The 13,975-nt window shown below is 36.4% G+C and overlaps 1 protein-coding gene and 1 pseudogene across 1 annotated transcript in view; both read left to right on the plus strand.

Moving 5' to 3' along the window:
• The window catches only part of NDUFAF2 (NADH:ubiquinone oxidoreductase complex assembly factor 2), a 169,698-nt gene that overhangs the window by 79,225 nt on the left and 76,498 nt on the right, over positions 1 to 13,975 (plus strand). The gene's annotated exons all lie outside the window — the stretch shown is intronic.
• On the plus strand, positions 882 to 7,504 carry LOC125935044 (PRELI domain-containing protein 1, mitochondrial-like; annotated as a pseudogene).

The raw sequence follows: 13,975 nt of genomic DNA on the forward strand, positions 1-13,975 counted from the left end.
GATACGTTTGCTTGTTTATCCATTTTAAATCAAGAAAAGAACACAGATCAATATTCATATCATTTCTTGGCAAATAACTCAGTTGTCAAATTATTTTCGTATCCTTGGTTTGGTGCCTACTCATATTAAACTTTTTGAAAGGGAGATTGAGTTTAAAAGGTGGTTGCTCTTTAATCAGTAAAGAGCAGTAGGTAACCTCGAACAGTTACAAAGGTATGGATAGTTTCTGTTTTTATGTGAAGTGAAGAATGAGACATTAGAGTTATAAAATTAAGATTCTTGTTGAGTAAGCAAGTTTGCCTAAGGATAGGGGTAATGGAAATGCTTGATAATTTGCAGTGAGAGGTGAGAGTTGTCACAAGCTGTCTCCCAGGCAACTAACTCTCTTGAAGCCATTATACCTGGGCTGATCACCTTATTTCCTAATCTCAGTAAAGTTCATCTTAATCCTAAACACTTCGGGGCGCCTGGGTGGCTCATTTGGTTAAGTGTCCAACTTCAGCTCAGGTCATGATCTCATGCTTCTGTGGGTTTGAGCCCTACGTCAGGCTCTGCTGACAGATGGGAGCCTAGAGCCTGCTTCAGATTCTGTGTCTCCCTCTCTCTCTGCCCCTCCTCTGCTCACACTCTCTCTCTCTCTCTCTCTGTCTCAAAAATGAACATTAAAAAAAAATTTTAAAGAAATTTAATCCTAACCCCTCAATAAGAATTTTTCCCAAAACATGTTTTTTTTTCCCTTGAGATTATAATAGAGAAATGTCATTGCTCATTTTTCTTTGTGATCTAGACATTACTCATCTTTTTGCTAGAAGCAATCAGGCAGTGCAAAATACCATCTTTGAGAATCCAAGAGCACCAAAGTTTGACCGTAGTGGATTAGAATGGGTGATTTGAGAGGTGAGTGGTGGCAAAAGAACCCTCACAGTCGTGTCCATTTTGTTAGGCTTTGTGGTTGTGTCTCAAGTTGTTTTTGACACAACATACATGGTAAAACCATCCATCCCTGTCATTTGTGGAAGCCAAGGTATATTAAAAACCAGTATTCTTTAATCTCCCAAATTAGGCATTTTGTATTTATACCAGAGTTTTGTATTCTTTGTAATATTTATATATAGAAAGGATTTTAATATGGCAACTTCAAAGACCAAATACATCCTGTGGATTATGGCCTTTAATTATATACTATTTGAGTCAATATATTCATGTAACCTTTTATTTAAAATGGTATAATTAGATCACAAGAGGACATAGCTCACCCTTACTTGGCATGAAGAGTTTCCTTTAATAAAACCGTATTAAAAAAAAAAATTACTTCCAGGTAAAAATTGGCTTTAGTGCATGTAATTTAGGATCTAATCAAGTACTAAAAAGTTATTTAGGGAATAAGACATTGATTTTTATCTTCCATGAGGGCTAGCTGTGCTGTTGATGGGAAGTATTCACATTTTTGTCACATAAAGCGTTTTAACTATTTTGGTTGTATATTAGTTGACACCACAAGGTAGTAGAAAATGTATGTGCACAGTGTTTGAAGTCCTATAGACCAAATTAAAATTCCATTTTCCCTACCAATTTTTCCTATTCCAATGGGAATAATAATACTAAGCTGCTAAGTGGAGATTAAAAGGAATAATTTAAGAAAACCACCAGGTACCATGCCTTAAACCCTGTATCTATTTGATCCCACAGTTTAACCTGTTTCACCTTATAAATCTCTCTCTGGATTATTGTGGTAGTCTGGTATTCCATTCCTGTCTTACACTTCACCCTCAAAGTGGCCACCAAAGTGATTCTTTTAAAACACATCTTTGAACCTATTCATCAGCTACATTATTAAATTTGCCAGTGACTCTCCGTTGTGTCAAGGAAAAAGTCCATGTACCTTGTCATGGCATTCTTGGGCTTTCCAAGATCTGATTCCACTATCTCTTTAATCTCTTTGATCCTGCAGGCCTCATAGGTGAGGAATTTGCCAGGTGAGAGGAGCCCTGAATCACAGGCTTGTTGCCTTTATATATAGTTTTAGTCTGTGTTGGTGGTGCTAGTGGTAAACTATATCTGCTCACATAATCTCCTGTCTTCCTGTTACCAAAAAGTACTTTTCTTGCGGCTTTAATATTAGTAAATTACTTTAGTATTTTATTCCTTCCTATGTTGTTAGACTTGTGTGAGGTTTTAATGCAGGGCCAGCAGCAGAAACTAGCCACAACTCTTCATGTTGTAGCCCTTGTCCTTGGGAATCTTTACATGCCAAATGCATATGAGGATTTTTTGCTAATTGAGGTAAAACTCACATAACATAAAATTAACCAACTTAAAGTATACCATATGGTGGCGTTCAGTACATTCACATTTTTGTGCATTCCTCACCCTTGTCGAGTTCCACAACACTTTTCGAGGATATTTTTAACCTAACGCAGAAAATTTTTGAATGAGTGCTGAAACAATAAGGCTAAGAATGTTAAGGATTGGCCTGATGATGAGCTCCTCTAGTAGGATCTCCCAAGTTTACAAATTCTATAAATTATATGTATATAAATATTTATTTACATTTATATAATAAATGACACATAATATAAATTTACCATCTTAACCACTTTTAAATACACATTTCAGTAGAGTTAGGTACATTCACCTCACTGTGCACTAAAGTGCCCAGAAGTCTTTTCATGTTGGAAAACTGAAACTCATCAACTTAACAGTTCCCCTCCTCCCTCTTCAGCCCCTGGCAACCACCATTTTATTTTCTATTTCTATGAATTTGACTGTTCTGGGTACCTCATATAAGCAGAATCATACAGTATTTGTGTTTTTGGCTTTCTGTGACTGGCTTATTTCACTTAGCATGATGTTGCCAAGGTTCTTCCATGTTGTGACATGTGTCAGAATTTCCTTCCTGTTTAAGTCTGAAAAATCTTCCATTGTATCTATTTACCACTTTTGTTTATCCATTTATCTGTCACTGGACATTTGAGTTGTTTTCACCTTTGGATGTTGTGAGTAATGCTGCTCTGAATGTGGGTGTACTAATGTTTCTTTGAGACACTTCTGTTCTGTTCTTTCTGTTCTGCCAGAAGTGGAATTGCTCGATCATAGTGTTAATTCTATTTTTAACTTTGAAGACCACCGTATTGTTTTCCATAGAAGCAGCACCATTTTACACTCCTACCAACAGTGCACAAGGGTTCTAATTTGTCCACATCTTGCTAACACTTGTCTCATTTGGGGATTTTTGGTGTTTTTTGTTTTGTTTTGTTTCATTTTGGTTTGTTTTTTATAAGAGCTATCCTCATGAATGTGAGGTAGAGTCATACATTTTAAATTAAACTCTGAGACAGAGGGACTTAGGATGAAAAATGTCCAGTCTCATTTAGAGATTTTGGCAAAAGTCTAAATTTGAAAACTGGTGCCATGTGACCCTTTTCTCCTTCACTGTACCCCAAATGACAGGCCTCGAGTAAGGCTTATCACAGCTTAAGAAGTCAAGAAGTTAGAAGCAGTAACACTGATTGGCAGTAAGAAATAACTAAGTTATTGTGATGTGGTGGAATCTTTTAAAGTCAGAAAGCCAATCTCAGTAGGACCTATGTAGGTTGAAGTACAGTATACTATGTTACTTATTTATAATTAGCATGAGATCCAAAGAGAAAATGAGTACACAAAGGGTTTTATTTACTAAGGCAAGGGAAAAAAATATGTCATTTAAAAATTATTTTTATTAAAGTGGTCAGACTGGATGGAAATATTTTCTTTTCAAAGCAATTGGCTTCATTTGTCTGAAAATGCTGTCCTATGGATTAGCTGATTTTTCATTGTTGCCAAAAAAGGTGACCTACTGTTTAAAGTAGCATATATTCAAGTGCCTAGAAATATTTCACCATCTTCTGTGTAAAATCCAATTGTCTTTTTAATTTTCCATTTTCTGGAATGATATCTGAAATCTCTGTTTTCCTCCTCCTTTACTTTTATAACTCCTATTCGATGAATAGCTCTTACAGAAAGTTTCCCATTTCTTTATAGTCCACAATTCTGGGTCCCTTATTTTTTCCTTTGTGGTATCATGGCAGATAGCATTTTCTCTGTTACACTTACCTCCCTGCATTGTAGTGATTCTTAACCATCTGACCCCCGAGACCACCAGTGTGTCTCAGATCAGAGACAGAGTTGTTGCTATCATGCTGCAAAGTGTACATAGCATACATCTTGGTAAGCCTCTGGGAATGTGAGGCTGATATGAGTCATCATGAAAAGAAAAATACTGGGACCATTGAACCAGACTGTGAGCAACTTGAGCCTTCTTTCTTTTACTCCCATGTATAGAGTAGTGTTTGACCTAGGCACTCAGTGTGTGTGTATGTATACATGTGCTTATATACATAAATATTTATTGTATTTTTAAGATGCATTTTAAATGTATTTTTTAAAATGAGTAAACACTAAGATGAAGAATTTGGATTTTCTTTTTTTAAAAAAAATATATGCATTGTGGAATTTTAAGTTTTGTACAGGAAGAGTGATAGAGTTGTGATACATTAAAACTGTTATAAAATCATTCTCTTCCTTCTTCCAGAAGAGATACAAGGTTGAAGATTCAAAGACAGAAGTATAAAATTGCAGTGAATGGAACAAGTAAAATCAGGGTGAGGGAAAAGTGGACCCAGATATGAGGCTGTAATGTAAACTACAATTACCTGCACATTTCTCAGAGTGGACTGCAAATGCATCTCTGAGCTTTGTAGCAGCCAACTCAGAAAAGAGACAGCCTTCTATCATGCAAATAACTATTGTGAAGGAACAGGACTATTTTTGTTTTGTTTTGTTTTGTTTTCCAAAAAGAAACATAGCCTCATTTTGCTTTTATTCTTTAAAAAATACACATTTCTTTAGGCATCTGGGTGGCTCAGTCAGTTAAGCATCCGACTTTGGCTCAGGTCGTGATCTCACAGTTTGTGGGTTTGAGCCCTGCATCAGGCTCTGTGCTAACAGCTCAGAGCCTGGAGCCTGCTTCAGATTTTGTGTGTGTCTCTCTCTCTCTGCCCCATCTCCACTCACGCTCTCTCAAAAATAAATAAACATTAAAACATTTTTTAAATTAATCAATAAGAAAGTACAAAATCTGTTGTTAATTGCCCCACCAGAGGTAATTTTGGGCCACACTCCTAACTTCTCAGTAATCCAGAGACAAGAACAGTTGGTAACACAATTTGTGCTAAGTTACATTCCCAACAGCATAAGAACTTCTTAATTTTCCTGCACCCTCTGTAACACGGGGTCACTGTTGGTAATCTTTCTTAGTCCTATAAGAGAAAAATGATACTGTTATTTTTCTGTTATTCTTAGTACTGAAATCTGATGTAACTTCTCCCATAGTTTTTATAGACTTTATGCAATATAATTAACAAGTATCCCTGACGACATCTTTTGATAGATTTGATATGTTTCCTTCTGAAATACTTTTTTACAATAGCTGATTTTTAATTCAGTCACAGTCTTTCTGGGGCCAGTATGATATGGCCTGGTATTCTGTGTCTTTGTTGAATTTTATTTATCCAGCAGTATATTTGTAAAGACTGCTAGCTTTCCACCAAAATCCACTTTCTACTTCTTCATGGACACACAGCTAGACTACATTTAACAAGTTTCCTTTTAAATTAGGTGTGGCTGTATGACCAGGTTTTCTGTAGTGCATTGTAACTGGAAGTATTGTGAGTCACTTCCTGGCCTAATCAGTAAAAATCTCCCTTTGTTTCTCAGTGCTCTTTCTTCTTTCTGGCCGAATGAAATGGCAGTGCTCAGGGAAACCCTGGAAGTCAGCTGTTGAAGATGGCTGAATAGCCTTCAGTCTGAATCCTCATATGACTAGGTGGGAAGAACTGGCCTACCTGAGCATCCACCCAGGACTCTTACTTAAGAAAGAAAGAAATTTCTCATTTAAGCTACTTAATTTTGAGTCCATCTGCTACCACAGCTTAGCCTACCCTAACTAATAGAATATTTTAGAAAATATAACTGAACAGAAATTGAATTAGATTCAAGTGCTCAAAATCATGAGGATATGTTGTATCTATCAGATGACTCTACCTACCTCCACATTAGTTTCATTCATATATAGGTTTTCTCCACACTGTAGAATTTATGGCCCCAGCAGTTTGAGGTCTGTCTGGTCTTTATAACTTAGGATCCTTAGAGGTTGAGAGTCTTTCCTGGATGCTCCAGCAAAATTTGTAGGGATATGCTGATTGGCCGAGCGGTGTCATGTGCCCAGTTCCTTTTTTGTGATTAAAGGTTTGTAATACTACGGCCAAATTTAGTTCACATTCCCACCTCTAGCTGGAGGGTAATAGCATCCCCTCAGGCCCACCCACACCCCGCCAATCTCAGTGGACAGAGGAGGGTCACAAGGAATGAAATAGTGAATGGTTCCCCAAAGAAAGGATTTCTAAACATAAAGAAAAGACATCAGAATACAGTGTGGTTACAAAGGTTTTTCAGTTAATATAAACATGAAATAAGAGGGGCCTGGATGAGAGTGGTGGTGCAAACATTAAAATAAAAGGAACAGATCAGAGTATATTTTTGGTGTTGAAAGGTTGGCACTGTTGGGGAGGAAGCTAGTAGTAAAGTCAATTTATATTTTTAAAAAATAGTCTTAAAAATTTTGACTTGTGGCTCACAGCTCCTCAGGGCAGTGGCTGCTGCTTGGGTGCAGAGGTGAGTGAGCTGTGAGCCTAGCTGGCTTGCACAGAGCCATGGCCCAGCACCACCACCCTACTGCCTCCCATGGCTTTGCATCCCAGATGCAGTGCAGGTGCTGAGTCACCCCTGCCAGAATGGTGGTGAAGTTTTTCCCCAGGCCAGAGAGTGCTCTGGAGTTCCTGGGACCAAGTGTTCATAGCCTTATGGGAATGGTACCCAAATCCCTATAGCAAATGTGTCTTGACAGAAGACACAGTGCACCTGCAGGTGACCTCTGACCAAAAGCTCCTATCCTAGCATCTCCTGACAGAGACCAATAGGGTACCCTGCTGGGCCCAGTGACTGTTTCCTACCAGTGTTGCTCACTCAGTGTACATCCTAGAGGATTCTGTTGTAGAACAGCAGAACCAGACTGACCACACCCAGCTGATGGTGGAGGAGGAGCAATGTATTTGCTGTGTGAATTCTGATAAAAGTGACTGGACTGAAATCCAGCAGGAAGCCTGGGTCTCTAGCTTATTTGGTGTCTCTAGAACTGTCCACAATTGTCCCCCTTTTCTTCTTTTGCCAGAAATTTGGCCTTGCCCAGTTCAGAAGTAGTGTGGCTAAGATTGTGAAAGGATTTCAATACATCTTGGAGCTGCACAGTGAGACCCCTTCCAAAACCCTTGCTGAGACAGCCAAGGAAGCCAAGGAGGAGACAAAGGAGAAGGCACTGGCAGCTATAGAGAGGGCTAATGACCTTGCCAGCAAGGCAACCACCAGGCAGCAGCAGTTTGTGTGGCTAGCCCAAGCCCTGGTGCAGTAAGACACCTGACCGTCTGGCTGAAATCCCTGTGCCCTTTATACCTTATACTTTATTATCTTTTTAAGTTTATTTATTTTGAGAGAGAGTACATGCACACACATGTGTTTGTGTGGGCGGGGGAGGGGCAGAGAGAGAGGGAGGGAAAGAATCCCAAGCAGACTCCATGTTGTCAGTGCAGAGCCCAGCACAGGACTCCATCCCAAGAATGGTGAGATCATGACCTAAGGCCACATCAAGAGTCACATGCTTAACTGACTGAGCCACCAGGTGCCCCACCTTGTACTTTATTAAGTCAACTTCCAGGGAACCTGGGTGGCTCAGTCAGTGAAGTCTCTGACTCTTGATCTCCACTCAAGCCATGATCTCATGGTTCATGAGATCAAGCCCCATGTAGCTGTTAGTGCAGAGCCTGCTTGGGATTCTCTCTCTCCCTTTCTCTCTCTGCCCCTCCCCTGCTTGCATTCTTTCTCTCTCTCTCTCTCAAAATAAATAAATAAACTTTTTAAAAAAAATATTAAAAAAAAGTCAACTTCCAAAATTTTTTTCTCATTTGTGATATAAAACATAGCATTTGTCAACCTAAACATAAAAATGTAGTGTTAAGTATATTCATATTGTAAAAACAACTGAAGTTTTTAAATTAGGAAATGAGTAAAATGAGAGTACTATCAAAGGATTTCAGAGATTTGAAAGGAAAAGCAGTAGAAGATAGGGAGAGATGGATTTCATAACTACTGATGGAACAGGCAAGATCATAGTTTTCCAAAGTCTTGGGGAGCCGATAAAATAGTGCTGGAAAGATGATTTGCAAGGCAGGAATATAGTTAACAGTGAGGAGAAGGTCATACACCTAGGCACTGGACATCAGCATTAGACCACAGACAGGTCTCAGAGTATGGGAATAAGGTCTGTCTTTTTACCAAGAATAGCCTGTGTCTAGGCAGGTAATAACAGTTAGTTATAATATTTATGAGCAGTGATTGGTCTTTCCCTGCCTTAAAAAATTGGACTCAAATTAGGATTTCAGGAGAAATCTCTAGAACTGAGATGCAGGGCATAGACCAAGGGACAAAAACACTTTGCTACTTAATTGGTACCAGCAAGAAAAGTGACTTCATAGTGACCAATTTGCTTGAGCAATCATACATGTTTCTCCTGCTTCAGCACAAAATTTCCTCAAATGGAAACTTACAGGGCTTACCATAAAGATAGGACTTTAAGGATTAGATATTAAAGACACATTACAGGCAGATATAGAACTCTCTATCACAGAAGCATAAGGACATCCAAGTAAAGCATTGCTTCAAATAAAAGTTCATGATTAGAGCTCATTAAGTGATTAGAGTTATAGATGTTGTCCTAGTAGTTTTCATCATAGAGATAAAAGTCAAAATAATTGGAGCTGTTCCCACCTGTATCACTGGTGTAACTTTAACGAGAGCCACTGCAAAATAGCAATGGACCTTGTCATTATTATCAACAAATATTTGAGTGTTCCCCTGCGTGTAGGGCAAGATCCAAATTCCATAGGACAAGGCAGATGTTTATCAACTCTGAAGACGGGAGGGAAATATTTGAAGTATTGCTTTGTATTAGCATTCTTTTATTTGCCTTGGAAGCCACAGTGAAAGACTTAATGCTTCTATATGTTTTAGTATTATAACAAGTTTCCAACCTACAAATTACTTGAATTCCAAAAGTTCTATGTAAGCAGCTCGTTTAAATTCAACACATTTTCCATTGAAATTGTGTTATAAATGGTAGTTAGTTTTCATAATTGTTCACATCCCTTTTAATCCACAGTTCATGTGAATTGCTGCGCATTAGCAAAAACACATACTGGTTAGCAATGGAATCAAGAGAGATGCAATAACTCTACAGGTTTTAAAAGGAGAGATGGAGAAAAAATATGTATATCTGTGAGGAAAAAAATTGTTTTCAAATAGATTTCACTCAGCTGAAAAATTTTAGATCATGACCTGAGCATGATCTATTGGGTCATCAATAGATAAGCATCATCTATTGGATCCCTTTGCAGCCAATAGATGGTGCTGTTGTCACACAATAGTTGGGTTGCTCTTAATTCTCAAGACAAAGGGAGGTTGTGGGAAGTATATGCAAAGTGGTTTTAAACTGTGTTGTTAAAGGAAGCAGAAAAAAAATAAGAGAGGCAATATGAACTTGGTTATATGTGGATGATATCGACACATCAGGTTTTGTAGCAAAGAAGGTGACTCTCCTGGTATATTTTCTTAAATTTCTGTGTGAAAATTAGATATAATTGAAAGCACACCTTTTCTCATCCATAATATTTTCTTTGAGATTTAGTTTACTCAATGATTAAAAATAAAGATGGTTGTGAGAATTAAACAAGAAAAAAAGTGTCTAGTAAGTGTCATACATATAATAGTTGCTCAACAAATATGTTTCTGTTTATATCCTAAATGAGTCAGATACAATTAATAAACTACAGTAACATAATGTTATTGATATATTGCAAAATTAGACTAAAATAGAGGCACCTATGTGGCTCAGTCAATGAAGCGTTCACCTCTTGATTTCGGCTCAGGTCATGATCTCATGGGTTCGTGAATTGGAGCCTCATATTGGGTTTTGAGCTGACAGCATGGAGCCTGCTTGGGATTCTCTCTCCCTCTCTCTCTGCCCCTCCCCTGCTTACTCTCTCTCTCTCAAAATAAATAAAAATAAACTTAAAAAATAGACTAAAATATGTGATCTCTGGAATCTTATAAAGAAGTAGGAAAGATGTTAAGCTTTGTCATTTATTGCTAAGAATAAAAAATTTTTAAGGCTGATTAGTTCATTCTTTTGTTGGTAAATATCCTGATATGCATTTACCAAGTACACCCTTGAGTAGATGTAGTCTACTTTACACACAATATATTTGGAGATACCCATCTTAAAGTAAGATTACCATTTTGCAGATCTTCACTATTTGTGACTATAGTCTTAACCTTTTTGAACATTGGTGGAAAATAAGAAATAAGTAGGGAAAAATAGCAGGATGAATGCTCTTTATTGCAACCTTCACAAGCAAAATAGAACCAACCTTTCCTTTTTATGCTTCTATAGCCTTCCTTTTGGTGAAGTCACAGTTTATTAGCATGCCTTTCTGCCAAGAGAACTGAAGCAGAGAGCGTAGGTAAAATTTATGTCATCCAATTTTATTAGTTATTAGCCAAGGTAAAGTTTTATTGTAGAGAAAGTTAAAACTAATGACTAAAATAATGGGATACTATAAATAAATTGCTCTTACTAGAATTACTTTATCCTTTCCTTTCCTAACTGTCTTTTCATTGCTCAGGTTGGTCTCAGACTACCTCAATTTCTACCTCTTCCCTAGATCTCTAGGTTTGACGGGCGGAAGGAAGTAGTTGAGAATGCCTGTCCAGTGAAGGCCTGCTTCCTTGACGATCTGTGAATCCAAGAATTGTTCCTCTGTCTTTTCTATACAGACATTTTTCTCTCTTCCTAAGGACTTCTTGCTCCCAAGTGAGAGAATGATTTCTCGGTCAACTCTTCTTGTCTAAACACTGGAAGCAGACCTTAAGTCACGCTCTAGCCTTAAATCATAGCTCCACATGTGAATATGAAGTAGGCCTTGTATTTCCTTGGGCTGTGGAATTGCAGGGAATATCCTGCATTCAGGTGTCTTCCACCTGATTACTTAGGAGTTTGTGACAGATTCTTTGATAACTCTGTGACAAACAGGGGTAGAGAAAGAAGCAAAATACATGATGGTCTTTCTGCCATCCATAAGATCTTGGTTTTGTTTAGGGAACCAGTACATGTTCTTGAATGCATTTCACAGTCTCAAAAGTGTGATACTGGGTCTGAATCCAAGATTTTCACAGGGCTCCTTGGAGCTTGAGGAGTGTGAGTAGGTTGCCTTCAGGGAAGGGAAGGGGAGAAAAGATGAAGTGGTATTGTGGACCCCTGCCTCAACTATAGAAGCTCTGCTTTGAACAGTTTCATAAATTCAGCCTCTGCTGAAGATATTTTTAAAGAAAAGAGTTTGAAAATTATTGACCCTTCAACCTCTTAACAGCTGAAACCAATATTATACTCAGGAATCTGGTTCACAATTACTGGGGTAGTTCCCGTTAAGCTGATGAATATCACAGTTCATTAGATGATTATGTGATTTCTTTATCAAAATATATTTCTATTCATTAATGATAAGTAGTGCCTGATGGTAACTAAATTAAACAGATTAATGAAGGGTATTACTAATTTCATGGATTAATAAATAAATATATATATTTTTTAAATTAAGACTAATGCATCGCAAAATGTACTCTATTTATTTTCACTGAATTAGCCATATTTGAAACTGTCGTATAGTCTGTGAATTAGTAGCTAATAGTGCAATCTGTGACTCTTTTATGATCTTTGATGAAATGACCAAGTACTACTTGATTTCTATAAAACTATTTGGATCTAGAAATCAATCAAATAATCAACCATATCTTCTATATTTCAAATCTGAAAATAAAGTTTGGGGTAAGCCCAAGCTTTACAAGTGATCTAATTTTCTAATTATCTAAATTCTAATAATATTTGTCACTGTTTGTTTATTCCTTTAGTTTCTCTTTTTACCTCCCTATTGATATCCCCATTTGTTCAAGTTAGACTCTCAAAGTGAAAATCAAATACAGTGCTTAATTATATTGGTTTATACTTAAGTATGTGCTAATTTTGAGAGGAGAAAATATTACCCCTTTTTAAGGATGAACCAGATTGGAATTTGCTTGCTTTGTATAGTGATTGTCACTAAAAATAAAATGAGTTTTCAGTCATAAATTTCCTCACTGGACTTTTTAAAACCTGGAATTTCCATATGATATATCTTAAAGCATATGTGATTTAGCTAAACATTATTTTATTTTATGTTTTTTATGTATTTATGTATGTATGTATTTATTTATTTTGAGAGAGAGAGTAACTCCAATAAGTTACACATTGGAGGTAATTTAGCCTTACAAATTCTAACAAAGAATTGTAGAATATATTAGGTGAAAAAAATACTTTGAAAAACTGATTTCCTACACATCAATCAAAACCTAAAATGGCTGCATATCTTGTATTTCATCATGGAATAAACAGTCATGAATCTATCATTTGAATTTTTCCTTTTTAATGTTTACCTTTTTTGGAGCAAATGTAATTACAGCTGTACTTTTTCTCAGGGTTGAAAATTCCTTGCGGTTTGGAAAATAAATGATTTTTACACAAAAATGTTTGATTCCCACAACAATAGGAAGTAAAAGCAGTAAAATGGTAGACATTTCTAGGACCCACATGCTTGATTTGGGGATGCACTCAGAAAACCTATTTAACTTTTTATTGTAAATCATCCTAGATTAATGTAATAGATTATTCAATATATATTTGTTGGCTAAATAACATATTTTTAGAACTTTAAGTTTTTGTTTATATATAAGATTGTTAGGGAACAATAGATAAGAGTTTATTGTTCAAGCAGAAAGCACAAGCACAAATTTGCATTAGGTACATCTTTTTTTCTTAAATTATGATATTCTTCATATGTACTTTCAGATTTCACTTTGGTAAATTGTATTTATGGCTTTTAAAAATTAATGAAGTCAGATTTAAACAGTTTATTTTGGATTTTCTAAGATAGAAGCAGAGATTCCTTATGGGAAACCTGTAAGTATGGAGAAGCTAATAAGATTTTAGATAATCCATTGAACTAGTTGGCCATTTTACAAATTCTGAAAGCTTATCTGGAAGGCCTCTTTAATTGGTTTTTAAAAAAGTATTACCTGCTGAGACCTGCTGAGATAGTCATCCATGCTCATATAAATATATGTAGAATATGTCAAATTATAGAATCATCACATTTTCAAGCAGAAATGCCTCATTTGATCACTATAGGAAAATAGTAGCTTATAATTATGAGTAAAATGTTAGTTTTTAACTGGATATCTGTAATGATACTGTACGCAAACTTTGTAAATGCTGATTTTAAAATCTTAAATAGGAAATGCTTAACGGTGGAAGTTGGTAAAAATGCTTAGGTTCAAATTCTAGCTGTACTACTTTAATTGGCTATGTACATTTGGATAAGCTAATCATCCAGTGTCTTTTTTTCCTCATCTATAAAAGATGTTTTAAAGGCAAAAGATAATATATGGAGACACATAAATACTTCCTAACATAGCAGGCTCTTAATAAGCATCTTTGGTTGTAATAAGTAACTTTGGTCAAATAATCCTTTAAGTCATATGTGAAAATGACTTTCAGCTTAAGAATTCTTAGTACTCTTAACTAAGGTTTTTTTTTAATTTACAATGCTTCAGCATAATAAGGTTAAAATTCCCCACTAACCAATAGAGTATGTGGTTCTTGTCTTTCAGTAGCCCTCACTTTCATGTATTATGCACCAACACTTCTAAGCCTCTTGTTGTATGCAAAATTCAGTCTTTT

This window comes from Panthera uncia (assembly GCF_023721935.1).
Source record: "Panthera uncia isolate 11264 chromosome A1 unlocalized genomic scaffold, Puncia_PCG_1.0 HiC_scaffold_17, whole genome shotgun sequence".
In the NCBI taxonomy this organism is placed as follows: domain Eukaryota; kingdom Metazoa; phylum Chordata; class Mammalia; order Carnivora; family Felidae; genus Panthera; species Panthera uncia.